Consider the following 24,910-nt stretch of genomic DNA (forward strand, 5'->3'; position numbering starts at 1 on the left):
GGCGGAAATTTTATTATATATATAGTACTTTAATAATAGCTTTTAGAGATATTTTTGTAGAAATAAACATATTTATAACATATTAATCGATTTTGACTTTTTTGTGCAAAAGTATTCATACCCTGCAGTGTTATTGCTCATTGATCACACTGAATGAATAAATTGATAGACCAGGCATCAGCAACCTTCAGCACTCCAGCTGTTGTGAAACTACAATTCCCAGCATGCTCCATTCCTTAGAAGAGGAGAGCAAGTATACATGTTGGGAGTTGTAGTTTCACAACAGCTGGAGTGTCGGAGGTTGCCTACCCCTGCGATTGACAGAAAGACAGATGATAGATAGACAGATTCATTCATAAAATACACACATAGTAAACAAGTAGAGATACCGGAATCATAAGCAGGGCAACGCAATCCAGATGCTGTGAAACAGGAGAGGTGCTGCCTTCCAGCGCACTGTCACCTGGTCAATGTCTCGGTGGACCACATATGGCTACACTCAATGTATATCGCCACCGAGTACTTCCAGCTTGTATCTAATTAGATGCGTCCCATAGAAATAATATAGGGCATCCTTCTCATCACCAGTTGAAGACTGGGAGTAACCGCAATGTATGAATAGTAATCTAGTAATATAGCTATCAGTATCTCCACATTCAGTTATAGGAGTAATATGTCCACAATTTGCCACAATCCAAAAATTCCCAAACATCTTGAGTGTAGCATGGTGAGTTGAAACCTCCCGATCCAGGCCATCTAAAAGATAAAAATATAGAATTAAAAACATTCTCACTACATTAGCTGTACGGGGCAGAAGAAGAGACCTGAAAGAGTTACTGATATAGACAAATCATATAAATAACTAAGGTCTATAATCCACATTCAATCCTTTCGGTTTTAATGTTTGTAGTCTGAATATCCATTCAGATTCACGTTTTTTTAACGTTTTGATGCGATTGCCTCCAGTACGAAGCTGAGGAACATGGTCAATTATCATAAATTTGAAATGCCGCTCACTATGTCCCATCTCTACAAAGTGTTTTAGACACTGGTAGGTCTCTACGTTGTTTCCCAATGGAATAGCGATGTTGATTAATCCGTGTTTTCAAATCACATGTCGTCTCCCCCATATAAAGCAGTTTACATGGGCACCACAAAATGTAAAGAACATACGCAGAATCACATGTCAAATAAAATCTAAGTTTGTGAACAGTATTCATAGTCGGGGGTACGAATTCTCGGCCTTTCACCATGTATCTACAGGTAACGCAGTGAAGGCATGGATAACAACCCAATTTCTTGGGGACCAAAAGTAGTCGTTGAACATTTTTGTTGGATCCGATGTCATTCTTTACTAACCTGTCCTTTAAATTGCGTGCCCTTCTACACGACATTAATGGTTTATGTTTGAACTCCACAATATCCTTATGGCCACTGGTTAGAATAAACCAATGTCTGCTGATAATTTTGCTTATGTGTATACTGGCCTCACTATACGTGGAGACAAAAGGTATCCTACTAGCATTATCCCTAGTGGTTTTATCAAGGAGTTGATGTCTATCCCTTTGGTGTATAGGGGCTCGTTGTTCCCGCAATACAGCAAAGGGATATTGCCTTGATCGGAATGACCATGTCCTAGTGTCGAGTGTCCTCTTCAATGTTGTTTCTTTGCTAATGATCCTCTTTGCCCTAGTAAATTGACTAAATGGCAAAGACTGGATAATTTTGTGGGGATGAGAACTGTCATATCTGAGTATCGTATTTCTATTATAATAATAATAATAATAAAATTAATTTATATAGCACCACAATATTCTGCAGCGCTTTACAAGTTCATAGGGTTCATATACAAAACAAAAATAACTGGATAATATGCAACTGAAACACTAGGAGTCAGGGCCCTGCTCGCAAGAGCTTACAATCTATGAGGAATTGGGGGTGACACATAAGGTAGTTGATTGTGATAAGTAGGATTTGAGCCATTATTGAACTGACAGGAGTGGTGCCGGCCGATCTGCTTCGGGTTTGGGACTACTAGAGGATCGAGTTCAGAGGAGTTGGTGGGGGGAGGTTTAGTCGGGGAATAGTCAGTTTAGGTAGCTTGATAAGCCTGCCTGAAAAGATGTGTTTTTAAGGCAAGTTTGAAGGTGAAGAAGTTGTGGATTGACCTAGTATTCCGGGGCAGAGTATTCCAGAGAGTAGGTGCAGCTCGAGAAAAGTCTTGGAGACGGGAGTGAGAGGTACGAATTATGGAGGTTATTAATCTTAGGTCGCTAACAGAACGGAGAGCACGAGTAGGGTGGTAGATGGAGATGAGGGAGGAGATGTATGGAGGTGCAGCACTGTGGAGAGCACGAGTAGGGTGGTAGATGGAGATGAGGGAGGAGATGTATGGAGGTGCAGCACTGTGGAGAGCACGAGTAGGGTGGTAGATGGAGATGAGGGAGGAGATGTATGGAAGTGCAGCACTGTGAAGAGCTTTGTGGGTGAGGGCGAGAAGTTTGAACTGTATTCTGTGGTGGATGGGCAACCAGTGAAGTGACTGGCACAGACTAGTGGCATCAGTGTAGCGGTTAGATGGATAGAAGAGCCTAGCTGCAGCATTTAGAACAGACGGAAGGGGGGAGAGTTTAGTGAGAGGGAGACTGATTAGTAATGCGTTGCAGTAGTCAAGACGAGAATGAATCAAGGCAACAAAAAGAGTTTTTGCTGTTTCCACCGTAATAAAAGGGCAGAATCTGGCGATATTCTTGAGGTGCAGACGACAAGAGCATGTAAGTGATTGAATATGGGGAACAAAGGAGAGATTGGAGTCAAATGTGGCCCCAAGACAGCGGGCATGTTGCACAGGAGTTATGATAGTGCTGCAGACCGAAATTGAAATATGAAGTTTAGGTGAGTTAGTAGATGGGGGAAAGACAAGAAGTTCAGTTTTTGAGAGGTTCAGTTTTAGATACAGAGAGGACATGATGTTAGAGACAGCTGCCAGACAATTACTGGTGTTTTGGAGTAAAGCAGGGGTGATGTCAGGGGACGAAGTGTATAGTTGGGTGCCGTCAGCATAGAGATGGTATCGAAAGCCAAATCTACTGATACTCTGTCCAATGGGAGCTGTATAGAGGGAGAAGAGTAGAGGACCAAGTATTGAGCCCTGAGGAACTACAACATCAAGAGGAAGAGGAGAAGAAGAAGAGCCAGCGAATGATACACTAAAGGAGCGGCCAGAGAGATAGGAAGAGAACCAAGAGAGAGCAGTGTCCTTAAGGCCAATTGAGTGGAGCATAGTGAGGAGGAGTTTATGGTCTACGGTATCGAAGGCTGCAGAGAGATCCAACAGAATCAGTAGACCATCTCTTTTTGCTGTTAGGAGATCATTAGACACTTTAGTAAGGGCAGTTTCTGTAGAGTGAAGAAGGCGAAAGGCAGATTGTAAGGGGTCAAGAAGAGAGTTTGCAGAGAGATAGCTTATTAAGCAAGAGTAGACAAGAGGTTCAAGGAGTTTAGAGATGAAGGGGAGGTTAGAAACAGGTCTGTAGTTAGCAGCACAGGTCGGGTCAAGAGATGGTTTCTTTAGTAGTGGGGTTATAATAGAGTGTTTGAAAGAGGAAGGAAATATACCAGAAGAGAGAGAGAGGTTAAACATTTTAGTTAGGTGAGTGATGACAGCCGGGGAGAGGGACTGGAGGAGGTGTGATGGAATATGATCACTGCTACAGGTCGTGGATCGAGAAGAAGAGAGAAGCCTGGAAACTTCTTCCTCTGTTATAGGGTCAAAAAAGGAGAGAGAGCATGTGGAGGAATTGGAGGGAGGAGGATTGAAATTATTTGGGGACTGGGAGATTATTTCCTGCCGGATACTGCCAATCTTGTCTCTGAAGTAAGTGGCCATGTAACAAAACAATAACAAACACAGGTGCACTCTGTAGTCTCACTTAATCCTCAAACTGATTTTAAAATTGAGAGATTAGTCAACATGTCCTATGGTGTAGAACATGTCTAAGCCCGGACACCACGACAAGGTTTCTCAAGTAGCCCGGGACCCTACACTCTCCTACCTGAGCCGTATGGGCGATACCAGGAGCCAGTGGGCAAATTACAGGAGCATAAGGCCGACTCACAAACAACTCACCAGTTACCTCCAGCATGTGGCCATGCTTGCAATGGGAGGAGGGAGGAGTCTGTGAGTCCCACTCAAGACTTGCTGATATGTCCCAGGCCTCACAGGTGCACCTAAATGTGGCCTGTAGATGGAAAACAGGCACATTTAAATAGGAGTTTATACACCTCCAGGAATCTATATATACAAACTAAGAAGACAGGTTGGCATTAGCAGGAGGTGCTCAAACCCACATGCAGTTGTGCATATATATAGGGGAGCAAATCCTGCACTTGTGGCCCGTTGCTAATGGCAATCCCCAGCAAAATGCATACAATGGAGGATGCCCGCGGCGAACCACAAGTACCACAATAGACATCCTACACAAGGTAACAAGTGCGGATGTCATAATTAATATAACAATATAACAAAACAATAACAAACACAGGTGCACTCTGTAGTCTCACTTAATCCTCAAACTGATTTTAAAATTGAGAGATTAGTCAACATGTCCTACGGTGTAGAACATGTCTAAGCCCGGACACCACGACAAGGTTTCTCAAGTAGCCCGGGACCCTACACTCTCCTACCTGAGCCGTATGGGCGATACCAGGAGCCAGTGGGCAAATTACAGGAGCATAAGGCCGACTCACAAACAACTCAATCAGTTTGAGGATTAAGTGAGACTACAGAGTGCACCTGTGTTTGTTATTGTTTTGTTATATTGTTATATTAATTATGACATCCGCACTTGTTACCTTGTGTAGGATGTCTATTGTGGTACTTGTGGTTCGCCGCGGGCATCCTCCATTGTATGCATTTTGCTGGGGATTGCCATTAGCAACGGGCCACAAGTGCAGGATTTGCTCCCCTATATATATGCACAACTGCATGTGGGTTTGAGCACCTCCTGCTAATGCCAACCTGTCTTCTTAGTTTGTATATATAGATTCCTGGAGGTGTATAAACTCCTATTTAAATGTGCCTGTTTTCCATCTACAGGCCACATTTAGGTGCACCTGTGAGGCCTGGGACATATCAGCAAGTCTTGAGTGGGACTCACAGACTCCTCCCTCCTCCCATTGCAAGCATGGCCACATGCTGGAGGTAACTGGTGAGTTGTTTGTGAGTCGGCCTTATGCTCCTGTAATTTGCCCACTGGCTCCTGGTATCGCCCATACGGCTCAGGTAGGAGAGTGTAGGGTCCCGGGCTACTTGAGAAACCTTGTCGTGGTGTCCGGGCTTAGACATGTTCTACACCGTAGGACATGTTGACTAATCTCTCAATTTTAAAATCAGTTTGAGGATTAAGTGAGACTACAGAGTGCACCTGTGTTTGTTATTGTTTTGTTATATTGTTATATTAATTATGACATCCGCACTTGTTACCTTGTGTAGGATGTCTATTGTGGTACTTGTGGTTCGCCGCGGGCATCCTCCATTGTATGCATTTTGCTGGGGATTGCCATTAGCAACGGGCCACAAGTGCAGGATTTGCTCCCCTATATATATGCACAACTGCATGTGGGTTTGAGCACCTCCTGCTAATGCCAACCTGTCTTCTTAGTTTGTAAGTGGCCATGCCATCAGCGCAGAGGTCAGTGACAAGTTCTGGAACTTTAGAGCTTAGAAGGGAGTGAAAAGTGTCAGAAGATTGTGGTCAGAAAGTGGGTTTCACATGGGTTTTCACGTATAAATTTGTGCTCAAGATTGTATTCTGAATACTTACATTGACATCTAAAAAATGAATAGCCTCCTGTGAGAAACCTAAAGTAAATTGTATATCAGGAATGAAGTTGTTCAAAAAGGAATGGAACAACTTAAGTTCCAGAATTGGTCCTGTCTAAATCACAAACTTATCATCAATGTATCTCCATCACTCCAGCACATGGCTGAAGTGGTGGGATACATAGATGATTTGTTCCCCCATGTGGGCAATAACCATGTTGGCGTAAGTAGGCGCCACGTTCGTCCCCATGGCCGTCACCCTAATTTGCATATAGTAATCATCTCCAAAAAGGAAATAATTAATATTCAGTATCATATGTAGTAAAAACAAGATAAATGCCCTTGCTTCCATTGTGAAATCAGACACATTCAAAGCCTGTTCTATTGCTGTCATTCCAATACTATGCTGTATAGAAGTATAGAGGCTGACAATATCAAAAGAGGCCAGAATAGCCCCCTCCGGTATGGTTACAGTACTCAATTTCCTCAAAAAGTCAATTGTATCCTGTACATAATATTTTGTCTTTTTAACATATTGGCTTAATAGTTTGTCCAAGAACATTGAAGAATTGCTTAATTGGGAACCCCCACTGGAGACAACCGGTGTATCCGGTGGACATTGCATGTTTTTATAGATCTTAGGTAGTAAATAAAATAATGGGATCACTGGATGTTCTACTAACAAGAATTCCCGTAATTTCTCATTAGTCAGGCCTGTCTGGTAATAGTGTTCCACCAAGGTTTAGATTTTTTGTTGTATCACAAACTTGGGGTCACTTTGTAATTTGATATATACATTATCATCTGATAACTGTCATTGAGCCTCCGCCAGGTACAAGTGTCCATGAACACCAAAGCACCACCCTTGTGTCACGGTAGGTAGGTAAGCAGGGAAATAACCAAACACAGGGAAAACAAACAGAACAAATTGACTAGGCCCAAAAGCTAGGGAGAAAAGGGTCACCTCCTAGCGATCCCTAAGGCTTTCCCTATAATGCTGTGCACATGTGCATACCCTAATGGTGGATATGCACATGCCCTCGTGCCTAAGTCTATACACCCCGGTAAAACCCTGAGCAGTAGGGAAAAGGGAAGAGGCGACCTGCTTCTTCAAACAGGAGGAAGCAAGCGTCACCCTAGAGGCCTAGATAAAAGACACCAAGGGAAGAAACACAGAGGACTTATGTCGCAGATGATCCACAACACATCCAAAGCCCACAGGAATGAACTATAACCCGCACAGGCCACTGGGAGAAGGAGGAATAAATAGCCTGGCTAACAATCAACCCAGTACACTTGAGGGAAGGTGGATCCAGCTCAAACCCAAACCAAAACAAAACAAAGAGAAGAGTCAGACATGTGCAGCCAGTCAGACAGATCTCCGCACATTCACAGGGCAAGACGTGACACCTTGTCAGCCGACTTGATGGTGAGGGAGTGGTCATGGACTAACTGATTCAAAGCCGTAATTTCCTGCGTGGTCATATTAGGATGTTGAATATGATCTAGAGTTCCTGTCTCTTTAAACTCTTGTACCTCCCCAGTATCGCCTCAGAAAATAAATCAAAAGCTTGTGAAGATATCTGTGGAGTAAAATCCCTCTTTAATTGTAAACCCCAATCTGATAAACATAGTTTGTGTTTATGTGATGTAATAGCACCCTGAGTATTCTGAAAATGTATCTTGAGTTTTAACAATCTAAAAAAATACATCAAATCAGCTTCCAACTGGCACCAGTCAATATGACTGGCAGGATAGAAACTCAGTCCCTTTTCCAATACATGTATCTGCGCAGAGGTTAAAACATGAGAGGAGATATTTACCGCAGTTTGTGTAGTTAAGTCCTTGTTTACTTCAAAGATTTCTGGCTTCTGTTTTTTACGGTACTGTTTCCTGTTGCGGCCTCCCCGTCTTGTTGCTTTTTTCTTTCGCTGTGTGGAACAGATGCAGTACGCCAGTCCTTCAGGGTGAGCGAGTGTGAGGTCACAGGGGTCAATTAACAGACCGAGGGTTACTCTTAGTACTCACAGTTTGTAGTATACCCTGGGCAGGCGTACAGTCAGTGATGAAGAGGCTGGCACGTAGATCCTCTGGGGCACTCTCTAGATATAGGGACCAGGCCGGGTGATAGGTGAGGTGCCCTGGGTGTTGAAGGTTTAGCGTGCCTGTGGCAAGATCCCTTACAGTTTGTGACGCCAGTGCCGGGAACGGTGGCACACCGATTGTTAGGAGGAATAATGGAGGTACACACTATTGCAGTGAACTACAATTCTTCTTTACTGAACAGTTCAAACTATGTACAAACTCCAAACAGTTCCATATGAAGAATATTTAGTAGCAGGCAGGCTTTACCCAGGTGGCAGGTAGAATCCTAGCAAGATAACTCAGGGGGATTAAACTCACAGATCAGGCTGTACTTTCTGCAGAATCCTGTCTGGCTTTCTCCAAGGCCCGTATGCCTAATAGCTGGCTTTATCCTTGGGTAAGGAAACCTCCTCTGGTATCAATTCTCTTGCTGACAATAAACTTCTGCCCCTCAGCTTTCCACTTGGCTGTATAGGATTAGCACTGCTCTGTACTCTGCAGGGTGCAGGATAACTCCGGAGGATACTCCTCTCCTGGATTAACCTCTGAGCTTCACTAACTCAGGACTTCAGGCAGGCTAGACTGAACTGCTTAGCCTCCTGGACTAGACTGAACTTCCCTTTCCTGTCTGGGCCTAACTATGTATACTAGGGAGTTCCCTAGCTCCCTCTACAGCTCAAGAGGGGAAACCACACCCCTAGCAGGCCTGGTACACAGGAAATAACATGGAAATATGCAGTCATACAATACAAAATACCATAAGCAATCTCCCACAGGAGGTGGGAAACAACATGACCCAATTGACCTTTAGTAGTGCCCACCTTTACGTAGTGGGACACTACACAGATAAAAAAGCTAATGACTCACTGGAAGTAGTTTCCTCCTTTCTTTTTATTTTTCTGTAACTTGGACTTAAACGGGTATTATCAGTCCAATTGTAAATTTGTCCTCTCGTGTAATCCATAGCATCCCTTTGCCATTTTCCTTGTTTGGTGTCTTAGGTTTTTTCAATTTATCCAGATGGGGTTGAAATTTCCTCATGTATTCATCATACTCTTGTACAGATAATGAAGTTTTTAAAAAGTTCCTCAGTCTCAGATTTTTCAATAAAGAAGTGGATAAATCCGTATGCATAAATTCCATATTTAAAAGCATCAAATCACGTGAATATTTGTTGGAAATCTGTTCGTATTTAGCACGAAATTCAGTATCATGTGAGTACATGGATGGTTTAGGTTGAACACGCATACCCCTAGGGATGCGGTTTGTCTTTACGTATTCAACTAAAGTCATAGAGTGGAGCTCCAAAGTAATACATCTTTTAACATTACGTTCATACCTCTTTTTGGTGTCAAGCAGTGAGGGAACAGAAAGAAAGTCCACCTCCCCTTTACAGGTCTCAAAAATTCTGCCTCTGTATATGAGAAAACCTCGGGTGAGGATTGTCGCTTTGAAGAATCCATACTAAGGTACCTTCAGTAAAAAATAGCGGGTGCCAGCTCCTGCAGTCCAATATAGCAAAGGAAAACGAATCCAGGGCAGCACACCTTGATATTGAAGAGGAGTGCCAGCGGTACAAACTCGACCACAGTTGTATATATAAAAAAAAAGAAGAAACCGCAGCACTTCCAGGTGGTGAAAAATGTGAGATCCTTTATTCACCCGTGCGACGTTTCGGTCCGCTTACTGGGACCACTCTCAAGCAACATATACAAAGTCACAGTACATATTTATAGAGGGTCAAAGCATTTGCATACACAAGTACCAATTAATAGCAAATCTCAAATTCATATTTATATATACAATAAATTCATAAGATACATGTAGCGCCATTTGCGCCAGATATAGTACATAATAACATGTGCATAATTTTCTGCCACCATAAAACCAACGTTCTAAAATTAATCATGATTCATAATTAGTAATTACTAGTGATTACTTTTCAGCTGTGCAAATAGTGTTAGCCTGTAAAGGGAGGGACCGCTCTCCTGCAAAAGCGCTCAATATGATGGTCGTCCGGCATAATTGTTTGGCGTATGGGGCGACACACTGCGCATGTCAGTGTGTCGACATCACGTGATAGATCACATGAACGGATAGGTGGACAGCTGATTCATTCATACTGACTGGTTCCAGTTGGAAGCTGATTTGATGTATTTTTTTAGATTGTTAAAACTCAAGATACATTTTCAGAATACTCAGGGTGCTATTACATCACATAAACACGAACTATGTTAATCAGATTGGGGTTTACAATCAAAGAGGGATTTTACTCCACAGATATCTCCACAAGCTTTGGGAGGCGATACTGGGGGAGGTACAAGAGTTAAAAGAGACAGGAACGCTAGATCATATTGAACATCCTAATATACCACACAGGAAATTACGGCTCTGAATCAGTTAGTCCATGACCACTCCCTCACCATCAAGTCGGCAAACAAGGGTGGTGCGGTGGTGGTCATGGACACTTCCATGTACCTGGCAGAGGCTCAACGACAGAGTGACCCCAAGTTTGTGATACAACAAAAAATCCCAACCTTGGTGGAACACTATTACCAGACAGGCCTGATTGATGAGAAATTACGGGAATTCTTGTTAGTAGAACATCCAGTGACCCCATTATTTTATTTACTACCTAAAATCCATAAAAACATGCAATGTCCACCGGATAGACCGATTGTCTCCAGTAGGGGTTCCCTATTAAGCAATGCTTCAATGTTCTTGGAGGAAATTGAGTACCATCACCATACCGGAGGGGGCTATTCTGGCCACTTTCCATATTGTAGAGGGGATAAAAGAGGAAGGGGGGTTAATCTCTAATCTTCAAAATAAGTTTTAGAGTACCTAGCAGGGCGCCAAAGGAAGGACCTGTAAAAGTATTAGAAGGGGTAATTTGTTGCGTTTGCTTTCAATTTGTGTGACAGGGATATCAGGCTACCAGGGGCAAACAACCGTCAAGGGAGATCCTTAATGGGTAAAGTCAAGGCAGAGAAAACAGAGGGAAAAAAAGAGGAAAAAAAGTTTTTTGCCCCTTTAGGTGGCGCCACAGACCCTCGGATGAAAATATATGTTATAGATCCACTAATTGGAAAGTAACAATTAGTAGGTTGGAGTCTATATAAAATTTCTTTATATATATATATATATATATATATATATACACTGCTCAAAAAAATAAAGGGAACACAAAAATAACACATCCTAGATCTGAGTTAATTAAATATTCTTCTGAAATACTTTGTTCTTTACATAGTTGAATGTGCTGACAACAAAATCACACAAAAAAAAAAATGGAAATCAAATTTTTTAACCCATGGAGGTCTGGATTTGGAGTCACCCTCAAAATTAAAGTGGAAAAACACACTACAGGCTGATCCAACTTTGATGTAATGTCCTTAAAACAAGTCAAAATGAGGCTCAGTAGTGTGTGTGGCCTCCACGTGCCTGTATGACCTCCCTACAACGCTTGTGCATGCTCCTGATGAGGTGGCGGACGGTCTCCTGAGGGATCTCCTCCCAGACCTGGACTAAAGCATCTGCCAACTCCTGGACAGTCTGTGGTGCAACGTGACGTTGGTGGATAGAGCGAGACATGATGTCCCAGATGTGCTCAATTGGATTCAGGTCTGGAGAACGGGCCGGCCAGTCCATAGCATCAATGCCTTTGTCTTGCAGGAACTGCTGACACACTCCAGCCACATGAGGGCTAGCATTGTCTTGCATTAGGAGGAACCCACGGCCAACCGCACCAGCATATGGTCTCACAAGGGGTCTGAGGATCTCATCTCGGTACCTAATGGCAGTCAGGCTACCTCTGGCGAGCACATGGAGGGCTGTGCGGCCCTCCAAAGAAATGCCACCCCACACCATTACTGACCTAATGCCAAACCGGTCATGCTGGAGGATGTTGCAGGCAGCAGAACGTTCTCCACGGCATCTCCAGACTCTGTCACGTCTGTCACATGTGCTCAGTGTGAACCTGCTTTCATCTGTGAAGAGCACAGGGCGCCAGTGGCGAATTTGCCAATCTTGGTGTTTTCTGGCAAATGCCAAACGTCCTGCACGGTGTTGGGCTGTAAGCACAACCCCCACCTGTGGACGTCGGGCCCTCATATCACCCTCATGGAGTCTGTTTCTGACCGTTTGAGCAGACACATGCATATTTGTTGCCTGCTGGAGATCATTTTGCAGGGCTCTGGCAGTGCTCCTCCTGTTCCTCATTGCACAAAGGCGGAGGTAGCGGTCCTGCTGCTGGGTTGTTGCCCTCCTACGGCCTCCTCCACGTCTGCTGATGTACTGGCCTGTCTCCTGGTAGCGCCTCCATGCTCTGGACACTATGCTGACAGACACAGCAAACCTTGATGTGCCATCCTGGATAAGCTGCACTACCTGAGCCACTTGTGTGGGTTGTAGACTCTGTCTCATGCTACCACTAGAGTGAAAGCACCGGCAGCATTCAAAAGTGACCAAAACATCAGCCAGGAAGCATAGGAACTGAGAAGTGGTCAGGTCACCACCTGCAGAACCACTCCTTTATTGGGGGTGTCTTGCTAATTGCCTATAATTTCCACCTGTTGTCTATCCCATTTGCACAACAGCATGTGAAATTGATTGTCACTCAGTGTTGCTTCCTAAGTGGACAGTTTGATTTCACAGAAGTGTGATTGACTTGGAGTTACATTGTGTTGTTTAATTGTTCCCTTTATTTTTTTGAGCAGTGTATATATTAATAGTATGCACATTTGAAGAATCGTTTAAAAATCAATTGGACAATATAGTAGTGTAAATTAAAAGAAAATACAGTTTTAACTCACTTCACTCAGGAGGTATCGGATGGTATAAACTCAGAACACCCTCCGGAATACCTCCTGCGCCTGGGTAGCCTATAGGATCTCACAGAATGACAGCAGTCCAAACTCGTACTTCTTGCCAATCGTCTTTATTGAACCACAGGGTGAAGGTATCTGCTCAACGCGTTTCGGGGTATAAGAGAAACCCCTTCATCAGGAGCATAAAGTGAAGTGAGTTAAAACTGTATTTTCTTTTAATTTACACTACTATGTTGTCCAATTCACCTTCGATATTGTCAGCCTCTATACTTCTATACAGCATAGTATTGGAATGAAAGCAATAGAAAAGGCTTTGAATATGTCTGATTTCACAATGGAAGCGAGGGCATTTATCTTGTCTTTACTACATATGATACTGAATAATAATTATTTCCTTTTTGGAGATGATTACTATATGCAAATTAGGGTAACGGCCATGGGGACGAACGTGGCACCTACTTACGCCAACATGGTCGTCGCCCACATGGAGGAACAACTCATCTATGTATCCCACCACTTCAGCCATGTGCTGAAGTGGTGGAGATACATTGATGATATTTTTGTGATTTGGACAGGAACAATTCTGGAACTTAAGTTGCTCCATTCCTTTTTGAACAACTTGATTCCTGATATACACATGACTTTAGATTTCTCACAGGAGGCTATTCATTTTTTAGATGTCAATGTAAGTATTCAGGATACAATCTTGAGCACGAATTTATACGTGAAACCCACTGATAGAAATACGATATTTAGATATGACACATCCCCACAAAATGATCCAGTCGTTGCCATTTAGTCTATTTACTAGAGCAAAGAGGATAATTAGCGAAGAAACAACATTGGAGAGGACACTCGACACTAGGACATGGTCATTCCAATCAAGGCAATATCCCTTTGCTGTATTGCGGGAACAACGAGCCCCTATACACCAAAGGGATAGACATCAACTCCTTGATAAAACCACAAGGGATAATACTAGGAGGATACCTTTTGTCTCCACGTATAGTGAGGCCAGTATACATATAAGCTAAATTATCAGCAGACATTGGTTTATTCTAACCAGTGGCCATAAGGATATTGTGGAGTTCAAACATAAACCATTAGTGTCGTGTAGAAGGGCACGTAATTTAAAGGACAGGTTAGTAAGGAATGACATTGGATCCAACAAAAATGTTCAACGACTACTTTTGGCCCCCAAGAAATTGGGTTGTTATCCGTGCCTTCACTACGTAAACTGTAGATACATGGTGAAAGGCCGAGAATTCGTACCCCCGACTATGAATACTGTTCACAAACTTAGATTTTATTTGACATGTGATTCTGCGTATGTTATTTACATTTTGTGGTGCCCATGTAAACTGCTTTATATAGAAACATAGAAACATAGAATGTGTCGGCAGATAAGAACCATTTGGCCCATCTAGTCTGCCCAATATACTGAATACTATGGATAGCCCCCGGCCCTATCTTATATGAAGGATGGCCTTGTGCCTATCCCATGCATGCTTAAACCCCTTCACTGTATTTGCAGCTACCACTTCTGCAGGAAGGCTATTCCATGCATCCACTACTCTCTCAGTAAAGTAATACTTCCTTATATTACTTTTAAACCTTTGCCCCTCTAATTTAAAACTGTGTCCTCTTGTGGTAGTTTTTCTTCTTTTAAATATGCTCTCTTCCTTTACCGAGTTGATTCCCTTTATGTATTTAAAAGTTTCTATCATATCCCCTCTGTCTCTTCTTTCTTCCAAGCTATACATATTAAGGTCCTTTAGCCTTTCCTGGTAAGTTTTATCCTGCAATCCATGTACTAGTTTAGTAGCTCTTCTCTGAACTCTCTCTAGAGTATCTATATCCTTCTGGAGATATGGCCTCCAGTACTGCGCACAATACTCCAAGTGAGGTCTCACCAGTGTTCTGTACAGCGGCATAAGCACTTCACTCTTTCTACTGCTTATACCTCTCCCTATACATCCAAGCATTCTGCTGGCATTTCGTGCTGCTCTATTACATTGTCTTCCCACCTTTAAGTCTTCTGAAATAATTACTCCTAAATCCCTTTCCTCAGATACTGAGGTCAGGACTGTGTCAAATATTCTATATTCTGCCCTTGGGTTTTTACGCCCCATTTGCATTATCTTGCACTTATCCACATTAAATTTCAGTTTCCAGAGTTCTGACCATTCTTCTAGTTTTCCTAAATCCTTTTCCATTTGGCGTTTCCCTCCAGGAACATCAACCCTGTTACCTATCTTTGTGTCATCAGCAAAAAGACAAACCTTACCAGCGAGGCCTTTTGCAATATCACTTATGAAGATATTAAACAAAATCGGTCCCAGTACAGATCCCTGTGGAACCCCACTGGTAACATGACCTTGTTTTGAATGTTCTCCATTGACTACCACCCTCTGTTGTCTGTCACTCAGCCACTGCCTAATCCACTCAACAATATGGGAGTCCATGCTCAATGACTGCAGTTTATTGATAAGTCTTCTATGTGGGACAGTGTCAAAAGCCTTACTAAAATCTAGATATGCGATGTCTACTGCACCTCCACCGTCTATTATTTTATTCACCCAGTCAAAAAAATCTATAAGATTTGTTTGACATGATCTCCCTGAAGTAAACCCATGTTGTTTTTCATCTTGCAATCCATGGGATTTTAGATGTTCCACAATCCTATCCTTTAATAGGGTTTCCATTAATTTGCCTACTATTGATGTCAGACTCACTGGTCTATAGTTGCTAGATTCCTCCCTACTACCTTTCTTGTGAATGGGCACGACATTAGCCAATTTCCAATCTTCCGGGACGACTCCTGTTACTAATGATTGGTTAAATAAATCTGTTAACGGTTTTGCCAGCTCACCACTAAGCTCTTTTAATAATTTTGGGTGTATCTCATCAGGCCCCTGTGACTTATTTGTCTTCACCTTAGACAGCAAACTTAGAACATCTTCCTCTGTAAAGATACATGCATCAAACGATTTATTAGTCATTCTTTCTAGTGGAGGTCCTTCTCCTTTTTCTTTTGTAAAAACTGAACAGAAGTATTCATTAAGGCAGTCGGCTAGCCCTTTATTCTCTTCTACATACCTTCCGTCCTTTGTTTTTAATTTAGTTATTCCTTGTTTTAATTTCCTTTTTTCATTTATATATCTGAAGAATGTCTTATCCCCTTTTTTCATAGACTGAGCTAGTTTTTCTTCTGCCTGCGCTTTAGAAGTTCTTATAACTTGCTTGGCCTCTCTCTGCCTAATCTTGTAGATTTCCTTATCTTCATTGCTCTGGGTTTTTTTATAATTACAAAATGCTAGCTTTTTATTTTTAATGATTTGGGCCACTTCTGCTGAGTACCACAGTGGTCTCCTCCTTTTTTTGCTTTTATGGGGGAGACGACATGTGATTTGTAAACACGGATTAATCAACATCGCTATTCCATTGGGAAACAACGTAGAGAGACCTACCAGTGTCTAAAACACTTTGTAGAGATGGAACATAGTGAACAGGATTTCAAATTTATGATAATTGCAATCACACCAAAATGTAAAAAAAAACAACGTGAATCTGAATGGATATTAAGACTACAAACATTAAAACCGAAAGGATTAAATGTGGATTATAGACCTTGGTTATTTATATGATTTGTCTACATCAGTAACTCTTTCAGGTCTCTGTCACGGAACCATGAACCAGACGTACAACAAGGGATAAGTGAAAATAAGAAGGCTTTATTGAAAATAAAGCTGTAAAGCAAAAGTCCAAACGGATGGCGAAACCGAAGCAGAGTCTTTGCGAAGCCAGAGGTCAGGAACCAGAAGGGTAGTCAGACGAAGCCAGGATCAGGAACCAGCAGGGTAGTCAGACGAAGCCAGGATCAGGAACCAGCAGGGTAGTCGGACGAAACCAGGATCAGGAACCAGCAGGGTAGTCGGACGAAACCAGGATCAGGAACCAGAAGCAGCAGCAGTCTAGAAGCATGTGAACACAGGAGGACCAAGCAAGGAACTGAAGCCACAGACCTCCTATATATATGAGCTAGGCATCCAGCTCCTCCCAGTGGGAAGGAGGAGCCGCAGGGTGGGAGGCTACAAGAAACCCAGAAACCAAGATGGCCGCCAGCACATGTCAAACGAAGGAGAACAGCAAGAAGGTAAGACCATGACAGTACCTCCCCCTCAAGGGCCCCTCCTCCGCGGAGTAAAGAACGGTTTCTGAGGGAAGCGTGCGTGGAAGGCTCGGAGCAAGGCAGGAGCATGGACATCTGCGGAGGGAACCCAGGAACGCTCCTCTGGACCATAACCACGCCAATGGACCAAAAACTGCACCCGACCGCGGACCAGGCGTGAGTCCAGGATATTGCTCACCTCATACTCCTCACGATTACCCACTTGGACCGGACGAGGCCGAGGAACCGAGGAAGTGAAACGATTACACACCAGTGGCTTCAACAGGGAGACATGAAACACGTTGGAGATCCGCATGCCAGGAGGAAGCGCAAGGGCATAGGCTACCGGGTTTACCCTGCGAAGCACTCGGAAGGGACCAACAAAGCGAGGCGCCAGCTTGGGAGTGGGCACTCGAAGGTTGAGGTTGCGGGTGGACAACCATACACGGTCTCCGACCTGGTAGGAAGGAGCAGGCGCTCGTCTGCGATCAGCCTGGAGTCTCTGGCGCTGCGCAGAGACCTCAAGGGACTTCTGGATCAGTACCCAAGAAGCACGTAGGACGGAAAGGTGATCCTCCACAGCCGGAATATCCTGGGGAGAGAATACCTCCGGTAACACGGCAGGTTGGAACCCATAATTGGCCATTAAGGGAGACGCCCCAGAGGAAGAGTTCACCGCCGTGTTCCTGGCAAACTCAGCCCAAGGCAGGAGGTCAACCCAATTGTCTTGGTGATCGGAGACATAGCAACGAAGGAATTGCTCCAAGGCCTGATTGGATCGTTCTGCGGCCCCATTGGACTGAGGGTGGTAGGCCGAGGAGAAGGAGAGATGAATCCCCAACTGGGAGCAAAAGGCGCGCCAGAACCTGGACACAAACTGACTCCCCCGATCCGACACAATCTCCTTGGGCAAACCGTGCAACCGGAAGACCTCCCTGGCAAAAATCGTGGCCAACTCTTGTGCAGAGGGTAACTTCTTGAGAGGAACACAGTGGCACATTTTGGAAAACCGATCCACAATCATGAGAATGACCGTATGGCCTCGGGATGCAGGGAGGTCCACAATGAAATCCATCCCCAGGTGTGACCATGGGCGCTCCCCGGTGGCTATGGGTTGCAGAAGGCCCAACGGAAGGTGCCGAGGGGACTTACTCTGGGCACAAACGGAGCATGCCGCTACATATGCGGCGATGTCGGAACGTAGGGAAGGCCACCAGAACAGACGTGAAACAGCCCAGGACAGCTGATTCTTTCCAGGATGCCCCGCGGTCTTGGAGTTATGGTAGGTTCGCAACAACCGAGTGCGCAACTCCTCAGGCACAAAACATCTGCCGTTGGGTCTCCCAGAGGGAGCACCAGATTGAGCCGCCAAAATCTGCTCACCCAGGGGAGAGGTCAGGCTGGTGCGAATGGCGGCCAAGATCTGATTCGGAGGTATGACCGAAGTCGGAATCGACTCCTCCCTGGACAGCTCGGAGTACTGCCGTGATAAGGCATCCGCCCCGATGTTCTTGGAACCGGGTAGGTAGGAGACCACGTAATTAAAACGTGACAAGAACAGAGCCCATCTGGCCTGACGTGGTGTCAATCTCTTGGCCTCAGAAAGGTAGGTCAGATTCTTGTGGTCCGTCAGGATGAGGACCGGAACCACCGAACCCTCGAGCAAGTGCCTCCATTCTTTAAGGGCCTGCACGATGGCCAATAACTCCCTGTCACCAATCTGATAGTTGCACTCCGCGGAAGACAGTTTCCGGGAGTAAAACCCACAAGGAAGCAGAGGACCCTCTGGTGTTCTACGCTGAGACAGAAGGGCGCCTACTCCCGTCTCAGACGCGTCCACCTCGAGGACAAAGGGCAACCCAGGGTTGGGATGCGACAGAATCGGAGCCGACACAAAGGCGGACTTTAGAGCCTCAAAAGCTCGGATGGCCTCGAGCGGCCAGACCTGGGAATTACTGCCCTTCCTGGTCAGATCCGTGAGAGGCTTGGCTAGCATGGAAAAGTCCCTGATGAACTTCCGATAATAATTGGCGAAGCCCAAAAAGCGCTGCAGGGAACGAAGACCACTGGGCTGGGGCCACTGTAAGACAGCCGAAACCTTCTCAGGATCCATGGAGAACCCCTCAGCGGAAATGATGTAACCTAAGAAGGTTACCTGGGATCGGTGAAATTCGCATTTCTCAAGCTTACCGAACAGCCTGTTCTCTCGTAACCGTTGCAACACTCGTCTGACATCCAGAATGTGGGCCTCCATGGATTCAGAATATACCAAGATGTCATCCAAATAGACCACCACACACTGCTGCAACAGGTCACGGAAAACATCGTTGATGAATTCCTGAAAGACTGCGGGCGCATTGCACAACCCAAAGGGCATAACCAAGGATTCATAATGACCGGTCCTGGTGTTAAACGCGGTCTTCCACTCATCGCCCGCCTTGATCCTTACCAGGTTATATGCCGCCCTCAGGTCGAGTTTGGTAAAGACCGTGGCCCCTTTAAGGCGATCGAACAGCTCGGAAATCAAGGGTATCGGGTAAGCGTTCTTGATCGTGATGCGATTGAGACCCCTGTAATCGATGCAAGGCCTCAACTCACCGCCCTTCTTTTTCACAAAGAAAAATCCAGCCCCTGCCGGGGACGAGGATTTGCGAATGTGTCCGCGTGAAAGCGCCTCCCTCACGTACTCCTCCATGGCCTCATTCTCCGCTACCGACAGTGGATAGACTTTGCCACGAGGAGGAACGGCACCAGATTGTAACTCTATGGCACAATCGTATGGGCGGTGCGGAGGTAGGGCAACCGCGCGCACCTTATCGAATACATCCCGGTACTCCTCGTATTCAGGAGGCAACAGAGAGTCCGAGGAAGTACACAGCAACTTGACAGACCCATGGATGCAACTAGCCCCACACTGCGGTGACCACGAGAGGATCTCGGCCGATCTCCAATCGAAAGTCGGATTATGCTTCCGGAGCCAGGGGTACCCCAAGACCACCGAGTAGTGTGGAGACGAAATAACCTGGAGGCAGACCGACTCTCTGTGAACGGCACCAATGGCTATCCCCACTGGAAGGGTCTCATGAGTCACGTGTGGCGGCAGAAGGGGTCTGCCGTCTATCGCCTCAAGAGACAGTGGGGAACCTCGAGCCTGCAGAGGAATGGAATTGGCGGCAGCGAACACATTATCAATGAACAAACCACCAGCACCAGAGTCCAACAACGCCTGGGTCGTCACCGAGCCCCCGACCCAGGAGAGGACAACAGTGATCAGTGGTTTGTCAACACGGGAAACCGGGGACGAGGAGACTCCACCCAAGATCTGCCCCCGACAGGATCTCAGGAGCGAGCGTTTCCCGGACGGTTCGGACATGCCAACCGAAAATGCCCACCGAGACCACAGTACATGCATCGGCCCTCGCGTCTCCGGAGTACCCTCTCCCCCTCGGACAGGCGAGCAAACCCCAGCTGCATGGGTTCACCCCCAGACAAGTCATCCCCAGGAGGCGTGGGAGGAGAGGGAGGCACGGGTGGGACAACAAACGTAGGCGCCAATCTGTTAGAAAACCTCCGCAGGCTCTCCTTAAAGGAAGGTCTCTCCCTGAGTCTGGTGTCAATCAAAATCAGGAAAGAAATAAGAGACTCGAGCTCCACTGGTAGGTCCTTAGCTGCAACCTCATCCTTCAAGGCATCCGAGAGACCATGAGAGAAAGCAGCGACCAGAGCCTCATTATTCCAGCCCACCTCTGCTGCCAGGGTACGAAACTCAATGGCGTATTCAGCTACGGATCGTGAACCCTGTCTGATGGACATAAGGAGCTTCGCAGCAGAGGCAGCACGAGCCGGCACATCGAATACCTTCCGAAGAGAAGCAACAAAACCGGAAAACTCGGCAACCACCGGATTGTTGTTCTCCCATAAAGGGCTGGCCCAGGCCAAGGCCTTGTCCGAGAGCAGCGAGATCAAGAAGCCCACCTTGGATCTCTCAGTGGGAAAGGCATGTGGCAGCAACTCGAAATAGATGCCCACCTGGTTAAGGAAACCTCGGCACTGAGTTGGCTCTCCCCCAAAGCGCTGTGGAAGAGGGGCAGAACCGGTCATACCCCGAAACACCGCAGGTGCAACAACAGGTGTCGGGGTAGACTCTGGCGCAACAACCGGAGCGGCAGTAGGAGCGGGCCCAGGAGCGACAACCGACCCATCGGCAACGGGAGCGAAATGAGCCGTGCGTTCAAGCAGGGTTTGCAACGCCACAGCGAACCGACCCAACAGGTGATCCTGCTGATCAAGTCTGGCAACCAGCGTGGGTAGCGAGGATGGCCCTGTACCGTCAGAATTCATGGCTTGGTCCTAATGTCACGGAACCATGAACCAGACGTACAACAAGGGATAAGTGAAAATAAGAAGGCTTTATTGAAAATAAAGCTGTAAAGCAAAAGTCCAAACGGATGGCGAAACCGAAGCAGAGTCTTTGCGAAGCCAGAGGTCAGGAACCAGAAGGGTAGTCAGACGAAGCCAGGATCAGGAACCAGCAGGGTAGTCAGACGAAGCCAGGATCAGGAACCAGCAGGGTAGTCGGACGAAACCAGGATCAGGAACCAGCAGGGTAGTCGGACGAAACCAGGATCAGGAACCAGAAGCAGCAGCAGTCTAGAAGCATGTGAACACAGGAGGACCAAGCAAGGAACTGAAGCCACAGACCTCCAATATATATGAGCTAGGCATCCAGCTCCTCCTAGTGGGAAGGAGGAGCCGCAGGGTGGGAGGCTACAAGAAACCCAGAAACCAAGATGGCCGCCAGCACATGTCAAACGAAGGAGAACAGCAAGAAGGTAAGACCATGACAGTCTCTTCTTCTGCCCCTTACAGCTAATGTAGTGAGAATTTTAAAAATTTTATATTTTTATCTTTTAGATGGCCTGGATCGGGAGGTTTCAACTCACCATGCTACACTCAAGATGTTTGGGAAATTTTTGGATTGTGGCAGATTGTGGACATATTACTCCTATAACTGAATGTGGAGATACTGATAGCTATATTACTAGATTACTATTCATACATTGCGGTTACTCCCCGTCTTCAACTGGTGATCAAAAGGATGCCCTATATTATTTCTATGGGACGCATCTAATTAGATACAAGCTGGAAGTACTCGGTGGCGATATACATTGAGTGTAGCCATATGCTGCACCCTGTGTGGTCCACCGAGACATTGACCAGGTGACAGTGCGCCGGAAGGCAGCACCTCTCCTGTTTCACAGCATCTGGATTGCATTGCCCTGCTTATGATTCCGGTATCTCTACTTGTTTACTATGTGTGTATTTTATGAATGAATCTGCTGTCCACCTATCCGTTCATGTGATCTATCACGTCATATCGACACACTGACATGCGCAATTATGCCGGACGACCATCATATTGAGCGGTTTTGCAGGTGAGCGGTCCCTCCCTTTACAGGCTAACACTATTTGCACAGCTGAAAAGGAATCACTAGTAATTACTAATTATGAATCATGATTAATTTTAGAACGTTGGTTTTATGGTGGCAGAAAATTATGCACATGTTATTATGTACTATATCTGGCGCAAATGGCGCTACATGTATCTTGGATGGCGTCTGTATGCATTCCGTATTTTGCGGAACGGAACAGCTGGCCCCTAATAGAACAGTACAATCCTTATTCGTAATGCAGACAATAATAGGGCATGTTGTATTTTTTTGCTGAACGGAAATACGGAAACAGAATGGACACGGAGTAACTTCCATTTTTTTGGTGACCCATTAAAATGAATGAGTTCAGACTATACACCAGATTGTCAAGATTTTCTATTGAGTCTTTTTCACACGGTTTTGACAAACAACTATTTTATGTTTGGTGATTGTTTTATGTAAATGAGGGGAACGTCAATGGGGTCAAATGTGGCACCCACGTATTCCAACATGACAGTTTCCTTCCTGGAGGAGATGTACGTCTATGTATCCCACCACTTCAACCATGTTTTGAGGTGGTGGCGATACATTGACGACTTCTTCCTCATTTGGACTAGTACTGAGATCGAGCTATTAGAATTCTTTTCTTTTTTGAATACAATTGATGAGGACATCCAATTTATAATACATTATTCCACAAAAGAAATTCAGTTTCTTGATACAAATGTCATTTTGAGGGATAATGAGATAGAGACAAATGTATATGTCAAGCCAACTGATAAAAACACAGTACTTCACTTTGATAGCGCTCACTCTAGAACTATGGTGAAATCCTCACAGTTTAGTCACCATTTTGGACAGCCCTGAACGGATCTCACAAACGTAAAGCCAAAACGCTAGTGTGAAAATAGCCTTACAGAAGGCCTAAAAACTTAAGAGATAAACTGGTACATGCAGACATAGGAGTTTTCTACGCACTCCCAAAATGGGATGTTGTTTAAGCATCTTCACACATCCTGTGACTAAGAAAAAATATAAAATCAATTTCTACTTAACTTGTGATACATCATACGTGATTTAAGTGCTATGGTGTCCGTGCCAGTTATTATATGTGGGTGAATCTACGTTGGATTTCAAAACACGTTTTAATCAACGCAGATACACTATACGTAAAAAAACGCATGGATCTGCCGGTTTCAAAGCATTTCTCAGAACATGGACATGGTGAAAATTATATCAAATGTATGCTCATTGACCATATCCCTATGTCTTGTAAAGGGGGCAATAGAGCTATGGCTTTAAAAAAACAAGAAATTGAATGGATTATAAAATTAAATACACTTAGACCACAGGGACTTCATGTAGACTTTAAGCCATGGATTTGCAGATAACTATGTTCCTCTGCTAGTTTTTGATTCTGAGGTTTATCATCTTGTAATTGTAATTTTGGTACTTTTCAATTTATAGTTTTCATATCTTTATTTTTTTTTTCATCTCTTGCAGAAAGAAAATAATAGTGGACACGAAACTATGTAAAACCAACATAGACCCCTGTACAACATGATGGAATATATTTTTTTTTATAATAAAAAAAATTTTGGGCATTATTTCTTTTAGTTTTGTTTGATATAGGTCCGCTATAGATAATATTCCTTATATGGGCATATTTGCCTGTCTATGAGACCTGAGGTATAGGGTGTTGGCAGGAATAAATAATGTATATGGGGATTAAGTAATGCATATGTGTGCCAGTGGTCCATAATATGTGGACCTCTGATACACAGTGACACTTTATAGGGGTTACCAAGGCCTTTGGAATCTCTCCATTATCTGAAGATTTTGGATTATTCCATGGGTTACTTGGGTACCCCCGTCCCCTCAATATGCATTGTGGTTTGTCATCTAAAATATGTGCGTTCCGTATTTTGCAGAACAGAACAGCTGGCCCCTATTAGAACAGTACAATCCTTATCCGTAATGCGGACAATAATAGGACATGTTCTATTTTTTTGCGGAACGGAAATACAGATATATGGAAACGAAATGCACATGGAGTAACTTCCATTTTTTTTGTGGACCCATTGAAATGACTCGTTCCGCATACTGTCCGCAAAAAAAAACGGAACGGAAACGGAAAGAAAATACGTTCGTGTGCATGAGCCCTAAGAAAGATCTCTTAAAGGGCTTCTGTCAGCCCACTAAACCGCTTTTTTTTTTTTGCTTAATAATAACCCCTACACTGCGATTTATCCATACATAAGTAAAATAATAATTTTGGTTCAGTAGAATTTGCTAAAACCCTATTTTTATAATATGTAAATTACCTTGCTACCAGCAAGTAGGGCGGCTACTTGCTGGTAGCAGCCGCATCCTCCCATCGTAATGACGCCCCCTTCGCTTGTTGATTGACAGGGCCAGGGAACGGGATCTTTCTCCGCTGGCCCTGCCTGTTTTCATTCAATATCTGGCGCCTGCGCCGCGGCCGTACCTATCTTCAATCGGCGCAGGCGCACTGAGAGGCGGCCCTCACTCGGCCGCTTCATCCTCAATGCGCCTGCGCCGATGACGT

The sequence above is a fragment of the Bufo bufo genome, chromosome 8 (genome assembly GCF_905171765.1).
Source record: "Bufo bufo chromosome 8, aBufBuf1.1, whole genome shotgun sequence".
Taxonomy (NCBI): Eukaryota; Metazoa; Chordata; class Amphibia; order Anura; family Bufonidae; genus Bufo; species Bufo bufo.